The sequence below is a fragment of the Cavia porcellus genome, unplaced genomic scaffold (assembly GCF_034190915.1).
Source record: "Cavia porcellus strain 051 isolate PalLab524CR breed Dunkin Hartley unplaced genomic scaffold, mCavPor4.1 scaffold_9, whole genome shotgun sequence".
Taxonomy (NCBI): domain Eukaryota; kingdom Metazoa; phylum Chordata; class Mammalia; order Rodentia; family Caviidae; genus Cavia; species Cavia porcellus.
In genome coordinates, this window is record NW_026947492.1 from 39372777 (window position 1) to 39388023 (window position 15247).

Consider the following 15247-nt stretch of genomic DNA (forward strand, 5'->3'; position numbering starts at 1 on the left):
TGAGCAACTATCTCTAAGATGATAATGTGTAATTTATTAACTGGTGATTTCTTACTTTTTTTTTTGTAGTTCTGTATTACTTGAACCTTACACCACTTTGTTTTGTTTTGTTTTTTCTCTTTTTCCTTTTAAATAAAATTTTAAAAAAATTACAAAAATATAATTAGAAAAAATAGTTAAAAGAATAGTTATTAGCAGTATTGTTATTCTGTACTGAGCTCGTTACCCTAGTAACCAAGCACCAACCACATAATTATAGATTAACTGACCGCATCATTATGCTGTTCTGTACGCATTGCGCCCCCCAAGTAACCTGTGTGCTATGTCAATTTTTGTTCCCCTTGTAAGAGACAAATGATGCTGTCAACCATTGCTCCCTTGATGAGAGACAAATGTTCCTGGAATTGGCAGCCCAAGGGCTATAAATTGGCCTACCACCCACTGTGAAATGTCTCTGACCTCAAGCAAAGGGGAACAAAGGCCCATCTTGTTTCTGTTTCTCATTCACTATGTACTTAATGATCAATGAGCTAATCATAAATGAACTATAAAAATCAGTCAAAATTCTGACTCAGTTGCACAGCTTTGCAAATTCCATCTGCACTGTGTCGCTGGGCCAGCTAAAATAAAAGTGCTTCTTTAAAAAAGATACCTTGCCCCATTTATTATCTTGGAGGTCTTACCCCGTTTTTCATCATGGGGCCTTGTTTTTTGGGTGGGTTACAACATATGCATTCCCATTTTTACAGTAGGCACACAATTTGCAACGGCTAGATCTAGGAAACAGCATACATACCCATCAACAGATGAATCAAGAAAAATGTATTAACACAATGGAGTACTACTCTGCCACAAAGAAAGATAAACCTGAGCCATTTGAAAATATAATGTCAAGTGAAATAAGTCAGACACACAAGTTGAATATATTCCCAGTGGGGCAGTAATTCATATGTCTTGGTGCTGGGCAGCTGTGATGTGAATTTCATCATCTTATGCAAAATATATAGCCGTTGGTGGTTCATTCCACTCAGTGGGACAGCCATCCACGTACCACTGAGGTGTGAACTGACAGGATCATGTTAAATATCACATGGTTTCTCAAATCAGAGTACACATACTAAAGTAAAAGAGAGAGACGTAGGAAGCAGGCAGAAATTCAAATAACTTCCCAAATTACATATTGTGTTGTTTCAGAAATATTTTAGGATGAAAATTGATTTGTTCATTGAAAAGGAAGTTTTACCTTTTGTTTTTTCTTTGTACGAGAGAATCATTTTGTTGTTTTGTTTTTATCTGTGACTTGTATTCTGATAACATTTTGGCTGTTCTTTTAAGACTATGATACTCCCCATTTTGTTAGGAAATTTTGCTTATTTTTTTATAGAAGTAAACAGTATTGTTGTATTTTTTTATTAATGTATACTTGTATTACATTAAAATTTAAACACTTTCAAACAAGATAATAGGCAATAGGGTGATGGATCTTTTTTGCAAATGGGAGGAGGACCAAGAGATTTGAGGGAGCAGAGAGGGATGGGAAGGGAAGGAATGAAAAATGAATTAAGATGTGTTATATACAGATACCAACATCCCATGAGAAATGTGCAAACACATACTAATATTAAAGTTTTTTAACATAAAAATATAAAGAAGCTAAGTACTTTGCATCAAGATAATAGGAAAAATGCCTTGGCACATTTCAGAAAATGGCTAGACTCCATCATCAAAAGTGTAAAAGGATAAACTCCTTTGAAAGACTGCATTGAGAAGAGAGTCACGTGGAAGTCTACATTCAGGTCCACCTATGGCAGTGTACCCCCACATTGTACTGCCCTGGTACTCAGAGGCCTATGCAGCCGTGGTGCAAGAGAGCCAGACTACTGCTCCAGCTGGTGGCAGATTTTGATGCCATTCACATGGTTCTGGTTTTCGAGGCATAGAGTGCAGGAGCTGCGGGATATGGTAGCTTCTACCAAACATTTCAAAGGAAGACTTGGGAGGCAGGGCACTGAGCCCCTTAAAGCATGATATATGCAATTGTGAGCATGAAGCCAAAGGTGCAATGACAAGCCTAAGAAGTTGGAAGTGCTGGAAATATCCATTTTTGCTGAGGAAATCCACAGGCAGTGAGTAAAATCAGCCTAAGAGAGAGGCCACATGGGCTGTAACCAGAAAGGCCACTGAGGCAGTGCTGTCCCAGGTTCTTAGAAACCTACATCTGGTTGCAATCTGCTCTGGGTGCTGGACATGGAGTTACAGGATTTAGTGTTTGATTTGCTGGTTTTTGGCTGTGTTTTCTGATTCCTTCCTTTTTGAATGGAAATGTGCTATGATTTGTATCAGTCAGTGCTTACTAGAGAAACACAATACAGGATATACAAGTATATAAGAATTTACAGGAGAGGGTTAGAACGCTGCCCACAGAGTTGGATGTGGAGGAGTGCAAGAGGTCTGTCTGTGCATTGGGGTCTGAAGCATCCAGTCCAAGGCCCGACACTCACTGTAGTGTTTTGCACAAGTCTTTATAAGGAAGCAGAAGGGTCTGCGATGGGAGGCTGCAGGGCTGGTGCCGGAAGCTAGGAGACAGTGTTCAAGGTGAAAGTGAATACTGGAGCTCCTGCAAAGACGCAGAAACAGTCCTTTCTTGTTTCCCTTTTTATATCATTCTGTCACTAGTCCTCCCTAAAATGGGTCTTTCATATTAAGAACTGTGCTGAACCAATTTAGCTGTGTGTTACTTAAACTGACACAACCATAACAGTTCGTATTTAGATATCCCCTGAACACCTTGTGTGCTCAGAGGTTGGGTTTTGGGGAGGGGACTGACTTTCGAGCTGGTATATCTGACTTCCTGTCAAGGGGTGGGATCTGATCAGAAGGGTCAGGTTACTGGAGGTGGACTTGCAGGAGTGTGTCTTGCTGTCTGACTTTCCCTTCCCCGTGCTTCCTGTCTTTCCCGAGGTAAGCAGCTATTCCTCCCTCATTCCCTGTGCCATCCTGCCTTGCAGCTGTTGTGAGCCGCGGCCGAGCCCGGTCGCCTTACTTGGCGGACGTGAGGCCTGTAGGAAAGAGCAAAGCCTGAGCTAGATTACCCCTCCCATCGAGTGTGCTAAGATGGCGCTTATCTCCTGCTTCCTGCTTGGTAAACAACCCGCCCTGTAAGATCTCCTGCTTCCTGCTTGGTAAACAACCCGCCCTGTAAGATCTCCTGCTTCCTGCTTGGTAAACAACCCGCCCTGTAAGATCTCCTGCTTCACAACCCGCCCTGTAAGATAGTCTGCCTAGCAACAACTGATGTTAGCCAATCAGCCCGCATCGCGCGCTTTGAACTGATTGGCCACTGTAACCCTATAAAAGTGAGTGCCTCTCCCGCCAAGAAAAAAAGAAGAAGCAAAAGAAGCAGAAGAAGCACGCAAGGAGCCGCGGGGAGCGGACCAACAGAGGCTTCGGCCGGGAGGATTCCCGGGGCAGGCTGTACGGAGAAGGAAAATAAAAGAAAAGGTTGTCCACTGCCAGACTTTGTTGTGTGTCCTTCCTGCCGGCCGGGAGTGACACCGACATGCAGCCACTCGATTTTAGCCTGACACATGAGCCAAAAATAAACCTCTCCTCCTCTGAGTAGTGTCGTTAGGTGTTGTCTCCCAGTGATGAGAAAAGTGACTAAGATGAAATGTTCACCCTGTGCCCTTGTGTGTTTCTTTTTGATTTTTACACCAGCCCATCACTGAGAGTTTGCTTGGAGTCTCAGAGGAGACTTTGGATTTTTCAGGCTTGCTGAGCCTGTTAAGACTTTGGTGACTTAAAGATGGGAGAAACACATCTAACACTGTAAGATGGACGTGAGCCTTTTAGGGACAAGGGGAAATGCTGTGCTTTAGGTCTAGAAGGTCTCCTAAACATCTCATGCTTAGAGGTGGGGCTTTGGAAGTGACTGGCTCACAGGGGTGCTATGCTTTTCAGGGAATTGATTCATTGATGAGTTCATTGCTAAAGTTGCCGTTAGGAGGTGGCAAGTGGCTGACAGAGGTGTGTCAGCTGTGATTTTGGACTTTCTCCCGTCTCCTCCCTTCTTCTCTGCTTCCTGGCTGTCATGAAGTGAGTCGCTTTCCTTTGCCACACTCTTATACGATGTTTCTGCTGTGGGCCAGCCAGCCATGGAGCGAATGCTGCAAACTGTCAGCCAAAAGGAGCCTCTTTCCTTTTAGTTGCTAGTGTTAGGTATTTTTTCCCAGAGATGGGAAAGCTGACTATACAGATGAAAATTTAAAAGAAACAGGATTAGCTGTATTGTTTTGTTCCTGTTTTCGTATTTTCTTTCTTCCTCCAAAACTGCTGTATTGGAAAACAACTTGGGGGCTTGAAGGGTGGCTTGGTGGCAGAGTGTGTGTTTTGCATGTGCAAAGCCCTGGTTTTGATCCCCAGCACTGAAAGTAACTATTTATGGTTATTTGTAGTCAGTTGATACATGTGAGGCAGGAGACCCTATTTTTAAGATCAATGTTTTTGCTGTCAAATCTGGTTTCCAATCCAGTGCCATTTGCAGACAAGATGTCTTAGGGTATACTTCTTAATATTTTTGTTTCCTCACCTGTATTTTTAATCTATAATGTTGTTGATTGCCTTTAAATAAGGTTAAATATTAATGTACAAATAACTGTATGTAATCTCTGACATACATACATTTGTAATTATGATTTATCTTTATTTAATCAATTAAAAGCCTATAAAGGTACTATAAAACATAATTGTGCTCTTTCAGATTCAAGCATATGTCCTGATGTATCTGATGTATCTTTGGTCTTGGAGTCAATTTTCTTATTCAAATAAAATTATATTTAGATTCCTTATTTATAAAATAAATAGGCAGTACTGTAATCCAAATACTCAGGAGGTTCAGACAAAAAGCTCACCATAAGTTCAAGGCCAGTCTGAATTACACAGAGAGGGCCTGTCTCCAAAATAAATAAATAAATAAATAAATAAATAAATAAATAAATAAATCTCTTAGTTACTTTTCTCATTGCTGAGACAAACTGTCCAATGCCCAAAGTTAAGGGCAGAAAGGTTTCCATAGCTAACTCTGGGTAGAGAGTTCAGTCCATAGGCAGGTTGGTTTGGCAGAGGACAACAGTTTATGGCTGGCAGACTGTAGCAAAGTAAGGAGGGAGAGAGAGACAGCTTCTCTCTGTTCCTGACATTGTATCCAGTCTACCAGGATTAGGGCAACGCCCATCCAATCAGTGGACTGATCCTACAACCACCCACTCTTCATCCCAGCATCCTTAATCCCAGCATTGCACTATAAATCAATCACACACACTAGATTCAGCCATATCTGAAAAAACTTAGGGAGTCTTTTGGGGTATTCTTCTAGACACAAACCATAGCAATAAACAGACAAATAAATACATGCCAGTTAGCTAGCTAGTTGAGATGCTTTGATTAAAATCAAACCAAGAAAGGGTGTATTCTTTATAGTAGAATCCAGCATGGCAGGGTTTTTGTGGTTGAATCCTTGGTAATGACAATCACAGTTATATTAGTTACATACAAGTTTTGCTAATCTTGAATTAAGAATTTCAATCAATGTTTTCTTATTTTATGGATGCTTTCATTTTAAAAAGATGAATTTCATATTACATTTTCACATAAAACATTTTTTTTTGTACACTGCTAGGTTTTCTAAAGATGCAATGGTAAATCTTTATTCTCAGGAATTCATAACCTAGAAGAGCAAAGTATTGCAGAAAACTACAATAAATTATAGGTATTTATAAACGATCACATTACAACAGGAGTTTCTAAGATGAAGACATTACATGTAAACAGAAAAACTGGGCAAGTGCTTATGACCTTTAGAACACATGTCTTTACACTGAATGTTTGGAGTTTTGTAGGGTTCCATCCTAATTTCTTGTTTTAAAATTTCTTGTGATTTCTTGTTTTAAAATTTTAAGCCTATATTCACTTCTCAGTAAGTTCATTAAATGTTACCTATTAGCTAATGACTCTAAAATTTAGTGTAACAGTCTAGACCTCTGCGCTGATTTCAAGTTGCATATTCAGTACAAGTTGACATTTCCATTTGGGTGTCTATAAAAGTCTCTTAAATATAACATGTCCAAAGTTGGTGCCCTTTAGCTGTACTCTCCCGTCCAAATGGCAGTCAAGCTAGCCCCTCCTGCTGTCTTCCCTTCTCAGTTAAGAGAAACTAGATCCTAATGTTTATTCCAAAAGATTTGTTGCTATCTGACTCTTTTTCACTCTACAGCTACCCTTTAAAAATTTGTCATTTCTAACTTGAGAATATATACAGGGTTTGAATACTTTTTACCATTTTGCCTCCCTACACTATCTCTGTTGCTTGTAGTCTGTTCTCAACAGAGAAGCAGAGATTAGAGGCTATTAAAAGATTTCAGACATGTCTCTTTATTATGCTGGTTCCATTACAGTGGTTCTTAGCTGAACATGACTCTCCTTCTCAGGGGACACTGGAAATACCTGCAAACATTATTGATTATCAGGTGGTGTTGAAGAGGTCCTGATACCAGCATCAAGTTGGTAGAGACTGGGGATGTTAATAAACATCCCATAATGCAAGAACAGCTTACACGACAAACATTATTTCATCCAAAATGTCAATGGCGCCTGGGTTAAAAACCTGTACTAAGTCCATTGGGACTACTAAAACATAACACCTTAGATTGGGTAGCTTACAGCCACAGAAATATATTTATCATATAGACTAAATCCAAATTAAAGCACTGGCAGTTTTCAAGTGTGGAGAGGTGCAATCCTCATGGCAGTGTCTTTGCATTCTATCCACACGTGATGGTGAGAGCAAAGCAGCTCTCCGGGCCTCTTTTGTAAGGCAGTAATCCATTCATGATGGACAAAGCTTTTTAATGCTGTCACCTTGATAATTAGGGTTCAATGCATGAATTTTGTAGGACACACATTTTCAGCCATTACATCTCCTCTACTTGAAACTCTAGAACAGGTTTATATCTCAGCTCCAATGGCTTAAAAAGCCCTGACTTTGAAGCAAGTCTTTAAGTTTATATGGCTCATAGGTGAAATAGCTACTCTGCCCACTCTTTTTTAATTGTGTAAGTATTAAGAGGAAATGAAAAATTTTAAAGATTTCAGCTTTATTAAAATTCTTGCTGATGACCACAAGGGGGAGTACTTCACTATGAAATATACTACTTAGGCAGCATTCGCCTTCAGTTAGCCATAGGATCATGGCAGTAAGAGCAAGCATCCTCATAGTACAATGCAACTGAACATTTTGTTACATATAGTAACCCACTTTCAGAAGCAGTAGCTTTTGCACTACTTCAATGTACATTTTTCTTAGTTCATTCAACGGATTAGGTCAGTAAAAATGAGTTTCATTTTATTTTTAGATGAAAGTGTGTGTGTGTGTGTGTGTGTGTGTGTGTGTGTGTGTGTTATTGAGGACTGGACCCAGAGCTTTCACACTGAGCCACATCTTCAGCTTTTTAAATTTTTTTTTGAGACAATCTTGCTAAAGTATTGAATTTCCTAAGCTGGGCTCAAACTTGCAGTTTTCCTTTCTCAGAGTGCTAGGGTTTACAGATGCCACCACCACTCCTGAGAGGACGGATTGCTTTTTACTTCACAAGTGCTATTTTTTCAACTTTTCTGTAAGCATAACTGTACTAAATTTCTTTGCATGTTTGTAACTATAACCCCAGTGCACTAGGTACATTTACTTGGTCTGACCTCCGTCTACCTCAGAGTAAGTTCCTACCTCAGCACACACAGGGCTTAGGGAGTCGCTGTACTAGGTCAGCCCTGGCGTGGGTACTACATTATTGAACTCTTCTATGTCGGGGCACTCCTGACAGCCTGAAGCTGTATGCTAAACAGCCTGTATAGCCATGAGTGGTGGCTTGGGACTTTGAGTATCCACTGGGCTAGAAACTGTTTTTTTCTGAATCGAGCTATTGCATTTATTAGATGATTCCTTCAGGCTCATTTATAACTTTGCGCATTTCAGATGGCAGGAATTTCTTTTTATTTGTCGGGGTTAGGCCTCCTTTGTTCATTATTTTTATTTTATTTTATTTTGCAGTGTTAGGTTGGAATCCAGGGCCTTGATGTTAGGCAAGCAGTTTATCCTGAAACACGTTCCCAGACCCCTTGCTCATCAGTAATAGGGAAATTTCTCCGATGAAGTCAGGAACTCATAAGGGTTGAGTATTGCTTCTCTTGTGAACTCTTTTGATATGGTCGATTTTCAATGCAGCTAAAAACTTGCTTATTACTTGTCTGTATGATAGTCAACTAAACAACTTCTAGCTAGGATGGAGCTTATACATTTTCTTTACTGGATAAAATTGCTAACCATTTTAAGTAAATGGTCAGCCCTTTTGAGACGCAGGGCGAAGAGTTCATGTGGCTTAGCATTATGAATAATCTAGAATATTGCAACTTTGTGTATGTTCCGTGGATAAGATTCCTGAAAAGTACCTAAAAACAATGATAAGCTAAAACAATGATAAGGTAGAGCAAATGTGAAGTGGGAACCTGAGAAACCTAGAGTGGCTGAAAAGAAAGTGGGGCATCAGCATAAATGGAGTCTAAGCAGAACTCAGTAACACTTAAATCCAGCACAGTGACCGCAAGCCATGTTTTAAAAAGCCTTTGTGCAACATCTAGGGTTCTGGCACAACCATTCTTCACTGGATGCTTTCATAATCCTAGTCAGCCGTTCTACTGTTACAAATACCTGAGATTAGCAGTTTACAAACAGAAATGGTTCATTTTGCTCAGTTTGGAAGTTCTACTCCATGATTCATTGGCTCTGCTGCATTTGGCCTACAGTGACACATCATCATGGGAGACTGGACTGCTCACCTCACGGTTAGGAAGGAAAAAGAGGAAGAGGAAGGGCGTGGGGCCCCACATCTTCAAGTTTCCCCCACCTCCCAAGAGCATCAGGTAGGAGAGACTGAGGTTTTAACTCGTGACCTTTGGGGAACAGTTAAGGTCCAAAGTATGGGACAAACAAGTCAAAATTAATACATTAGCAAATGTATAAAATCAAATCTGTGTTTATATAGCCTTACATTATTGCCAAATCCTCAAACTGAAGTGTTAAAAAAGGCTGCAAGAATCTAGGTAATTTGTTTAGAAATCATTTCCAGGTACTTCTCAAAAGGAGTAAAAACCTTTTCCTGTTTTCTTGAGGCCACCTTGGAATTTCTTCAGCATAGAAGCCCTGAACAAACAAGCCACAGCCAGGTTTCTGACGTCATCACTGCCTGCCGCTCTGGTTACCAAGATGGCCCAGGACTCTGACTCACATTGCCTATGTCAGTGAGGCGTCTCACTCCCTAACTATAAATATTTGTGTAGCTATGCAGGGAAAGAGAGAAAAGGGGAATTTGTCAGTATTTAGTCTTTGCTTTGGGTAAGAAATAAGGATTTGGGGATATAAATTATTTCTAAAATGTGAAGTTCTACATATTTTCTTGTGTTCTCTTTTTTATCTACATAAAGTAGTAAGGTTTAAAAAATCTTTGGGAGTATGTGGAAAAGTGTTCAAAACAAACATCTGAATTAGGAAAAGGACTGTGAACACAGCTGGTATATACAGATCACATATAATAAGATAGGGGAATGAAAGTCATAATTCAGCCACCAAGATAGAATAGAAATCAGATACTGTACAAAAGTGAGATAAGTCACCTTTTGGGACTTGCAAAAAGGAGTTAAACAAAAGCCAAGTGTTAATCCTTAAGTTCATCATCAACACTGAGAGTCTAGTCATATTGGCAGTGGTACTTAACAGAGTTAATTGTAAATCTAATTTGTAAATTCTTAATTTCCACCCATGGAGTTGGGTGTTTCCCCCATTGAATAAGATCTCCAGTTAATACACTGGAGAGTTTAATGCCTTCCTTGCTATTAGGAAGACAAAATAGATTGGTGTCTGACTGCTTTCCAGAAAATCAACGATTTCAGCTGGTTCTCCAGTGTCACCAGTGAAGGAAATGCTACTGCACCGAGGTCAACGTCATTCTGGGGGACTGGTGGCTCAAAGATGCACGAGCAGTGTGTCTGTGGGGGGAATGTGACAGAGGGCGGGTCTCACTTTTCCCCAGAGGATTGCTTTGGGTAGATGGGAAATGAACAGTGAGAGGTTCCTGCAGAAAGTCTTTATGCATAATCAAAATAAAACCTGTACTTCCAGGCGCACAGAGAACCAGATAAATATATCCTTGTTTATTTTTTAGAAAATAGAGTGAAATGTTTCAAGTGACTCAAGGCGAGATCTCAAAAGACTTTATATTCTGTCTGACCATTTCTGCCACAATCACCTGTTCTAGGATAATACAGTCAGCTCCAAATATCTGCCAAATTCAGAGGGTGGAGCCATTTTTACAGTGACACTGCCCAGGTAAAAACTTCTGCATTTCTTACTGCAGTTCTCTCTCCTTGCTTTGGTACAAGTAGGACCAAAATCCTGGCAAGCCTGGGGGGGAGGACCAGTGCTAGCTTTGGAGGAAACAGGCCATGACCTCTCTACCCACCACAAATTGTTTGTGTTCAGCAATGTTTACCTGGGAAAGAGAAGACAAAGCAACTTTAAAACTTTGAAGTCTTAATTTACACATCAATATGGGTACAAGTCTCCCAAAATTAGCCCTATGAGCTGTGCCGTCCAGGGTTTACACCACTGTGTGGTTCCCTCCTGCACTGAATCTAGAATGGCCTTCTGTCTCTCATTAGTCAAAACAATGCAAAGATAGGATGGTGTGCCTGTTGCAGGCCTACGTCTTTAAAAAATCTAGCACTTTCCAATTTGGTGCTCCTTGGAGACCTTTATTTCAGAAGTCTAATTATTCTATTAAAAATGTCACCAAGAAAGAATATATAGATAGGAAAAGTCTGAGAATATCTGGAGAGGAAAAGAAGGATTGCCCTTCTCAGTATCAAAGCTCATCTTATTTCATCTGAAACCACACTCAATTACTCCCATTGTCTTCAGGCAACTCTTAATCATCACATGAATGTATTTATAAACATTTCAACGTATGCCAGTAAATTACATTTCTAAATATATCACTTCAATTCTATTATCTCACTTAAAAGTTTCAATTGTTTTATATTACTAATTATCAGTGTTCAGTTTTTCTCAAACAGATAATTTTTATTGTTTGCTAAAACTAAGATCTCTATAAAATCACGTATCAGATTTATTATTTTTAAAACTGTTTTCATTTCTTTTTTTTCACTCTCCTTGTTTACTTTCTATTCCTCAGGGATCAGAATCTTAAACCTGAGGTTCTGAGACAAGCTCATGGAACAACAATTCTTTTGAGTACCAGAATAAATCATACTGAGCTGAAGATGCAGTGGACGGAAATGAAAATTTGAACAGTATACAATTAAAAAAAAACGCTTCAAGAACTGCAAACATGGAAGAAAGGATACTTTAATAGACTTAAGAAAAGATATTTCCTTACCAAATAGTTCAGTAAAAGGAGAAGATACCCATTTCTAAGATTGGACTAAAGGCAAAGAAGAATAATAACCAGACATACTTTAAATGCAAAGTGATTATGACAAGAAAATATTTTTTCTTAATAAATATCCAAGAGTTTTAGTAAGCAAACGAACCATAATTTTAAAGGGAATTTTAGAAAAAATGTTCAAAGGGAACAGGAAGAGGGACATTAATTATGGTAGCAAACATCCCAGAACTAATGGGACTTATCTTCATATTAGGAGTCAATGAGCTCCTAGTAACATTGCTTAATAATACATTCCTGTAGTCCAAAGCTAATGAGAAAAATCTTATCAGCTTATAGACAGAAAAAATAAATTTCCTACAAAGGAAAGAGAATCAGACTTCTCATCTGTCACACTAGAAGGATCAATGAACTAAGATCCCCGCACATTGCCAGAGGAAAATCTCTCCCATCGGAGGTCCAATATCAGCCAATTGTTATTCTCCTGCAAAGGTGAATGATATTAAATTTTGGATATATATAATCAAAAAATATATTCCTCATGCTTTCCATGTAAGAAAAGTATTCAAAAATGACACTGCACATGAAAATAGAAAAAAAACCTTTTAGTATAGAGATATAATGGAGAGGGAACAGTAGTGAACAATGAAGCTTGCAAGATATATTTATTGGGGGCTGGGGATTTAGCTCAGTGGCATAAGCGCCTGCCTTACAAGCAGGCAGTCGTGAGTTCGATCCCCGGTACCGATAAAAAGAAAAAAGACCGAAAAAAAATATGTATGTATATATATTTTTCCTGAAGTACAAACAGACAGAGTGCATTGTTTTAGGACCAGTAAGTGTTAGACATTGCTGTAAAAGAGAGGGCCATATGAAAGGCTTTTAATGGCCTCAGAAAAATATTACAATTAGTGATAGGAAAAGGACTAATAATTCTCCAAAAATTCCATGGTGGGCAAGGCAGCTGGCAGGGAAAAAATACTAGGAAGTGGGGTGAATATGTTTTAAAGGTTTGTATTTACTGGAATGAGGAAAAAGTGGAAAACCAGAGTCCTTGAGGTAGGAGAAACAGATGACAACATATCTTCAGATAAACAGGAAAGAAGGAGTGTCCTTCTGAGCATGAAGGGAGGTGGTCATTTATGAAAGACAAAGGGATAAAACTCTCAAAATATCAGGAGAAAGACTGGGATAAATGTGGCTTGATAAAGCCAGTAAAAACAAGGAAAAGGAAAAAAGAAACATCATTAAAAATAACTGAAAGAAGGAACAATTGGTCACACGGAGTGGCCAGGGAGAAAGGCACAGAAAAACAAAGAAAAGAATGTGCTGTAAGAGTCTAGCATGAACACCATCATCTTCACACACACGTAGAAAATCAGATGCCTTTCATTTTTAGAAAAACCTTCTGACTTCTGTAAATAAAGATAATTATACAATTAATGGTAATATGGCAATATTTGGCAAGGTTACAAAAAGTACAAGTGGAAAAGCAACTCCATCCTGAATTGTAAGGTAAAGAGTAGTACAGGAAAATAATTTCTCTTGATCACTACAGTTAAAAAATTTAAACCACTTTTGACGAAAAAATAGTTCTGGTGGGAAAGAATGTTTTTCCTTATCAGTGTTGTGTCCAGGGGCACAGTGTGAGGACTGAGAAACAGCTCCAGGTTAGGTTCTGGTTCAGCTGAGACTCTGCCTTCGTGCGACTATAACTCGTGGCATTTACTTAATCTCTCCGAGCTTCAGTACTTCATCACTGAGAGCTGGGTAAATCCAGTGACCGTTTCTGAGTTTAAGGAATGTAAAATGACTATCGCGTTGCCCGGCACGGAAATGCTCCATAAATGCTCTCTTATCGTTCCCTGTAAAGGCAAATGTAGGACTAAATAAAAAAGAATTTAGAACATGCTTTTATAAAAGTTGTTCTCTTAGTATCTGTTTACTTTCTAATTATTTGTTTCAAATAAAGAGAAAAGATATTCTTGTTGTTGCTTGCTTTCTAGGGCTGCGATTCCACTAAATTAACATTGAATTTAAGTCTGTTGTGATGTGGAGAATTAAATGTGAGATGTGGAATCAAGAGAACTTGGAAATGACTCCTTTTTGTTCTTAACTTTCCTAAGTTTAAGGGTTATAAAGTGCATACCTATGAGCCCCAGGACTGTGGGTATCAAGATTAGGATTAGGAAAATCCCTTGTATGTCATAAACTACTGTCAGGGATGGTTGGCACTAAAGACACGTAGTATATATTTCCTGGCAGCTGAACTGAGCTGGGCACGTCAGGAAATTCAAACCCGACCCTGAGTTCTGCCATGCCCAAGGCACCGTGCCTTTCACTGAATATCTGTCTAGGTAGGCCGCTTGGCCTCAGCAAGGTACGGGGCTGTCTAAAATGCTGTCTTCAGGTCGCGGGACCCTTGCAGTCACCTTGAGGAGCAGCTATCTTTTCTCCTTTGAATCTCTCTTACCCTGCTGCAGTTTGCAGCCTCCATGTCAGGGTCAAGGGCAGCTCTGCCTGAACCTCTGCCATGGCTTCTGTCTTCTTTGGCCTCCTGTATTTGTTGCTCTCCGACTGTTACTTTTTGCATTTTCATTTTCTTCCGTTTCTCACTTGTTCTTCACAGTGCTTTTGTTGTTTTATTTTTGTTTTTTTACATTCTTTCTCCTTCTAAATTTTACAGTGGTAGTGAGTAGCTTGACTTCCCTGGCCATCAGAGACTGATGGAAATGCTTTTCTGTATTTAGAACAGCCCAGTGAACCAGCTAACAGATTTACAAATAAGCACAGGGCAGCAGCTTCAGGACAGCAGGGAGAGTCTGTGAGTCTTCAGAGCTCCTGTGTGAGCTGCACTCAGCCCCCCAAAATTAGACACAACTCAACATAAACAAGAAAACCTTTTCAGAAAGACAGAATTTCCTGCAAATCTGATTCAGGTGGACACTGGAAGCGTGGTGCTTTCATGCTTTGTCAAGGAGGTGTTTGTAATTCAAAGTGGTGAAACTCCTCATTCTTGTTGAAGAATCTTCAGCAGCTTTTGAGTAGAAGGTTTAATACCGTGTTCCCCAAAGACAAAAGAGTCTGAAGACATGGTACAAATTCATTTCAAATATTTCAATACTTGAAAAATGAATACAACATAAAAACAAACATGTTATAGTTTGTATCTCAATGTCCTTCAAAAGCCTCATGCAGTTTTAGATGGGGCTTTTCTGGATGAATCTAGAATGTATGGATGGTTCATGGTGCAGTGTTAGGATTAAGAGTGGGCAACTGCTGGGTCAGTCCACTGACTGGGAGGGCACCACCCTAATCCTGGTAGACTGGATACAATGTAAGGGGCATAAAGAGCTTGTCACCCCCTTTTCTCTTGTTGCCTTTGCTGTCTTCCACGGACACAAACAGTTGCCGGCTGCCATGTGCCTACCTGCTTTGAAGCCAACCGATTATGGAGTGAAACTTCCATGAACTGTCAGCCAAATAAAATTTCCTCCTTGAACTTCAGGTGTCAGGTGTTTTGTGGCAGTAAAAAGAAAAGTAACTAAGAAAACATTCTTGGACTAGTAAGGAATTGTAATACATTGTGGGATCTATAAACTAAATAGCAAGTAGCTAAAGCCAAAGTGGAAACTTTTATTTGAAGGACTCAGGACTTTGTTAGAGACCAAAGCCTGCAATGTAGCCAGGTGTCAGAGAGGGACTGAAACCGGGTATCATGAAGATTTTTGCTTTATCCT

At 39.5% G+C, this 15247-nt stretch overlaps 1 long non-coding RNA gene across 1 annotated transcript; it reads left to right on the forward strand.

The window, feature by feature from the left end:
- The first annotated feature begins 8847 nt into the window (after positions 1–8847).
- LOC134477550 (uncharacterized) lies at positions 8848–12014 on the forward strand. Its single transcript, XR_010049568.1, has 3 exons — positions 8848–8970; positions 9220–10432; positions 11298–12014. It is a non-coding gene; the product is annotated as an uncharacterized LOC134477550 (long non-coding RNA).
- Positions 12015–15247: the final 3233 nt, after the last annotated feature.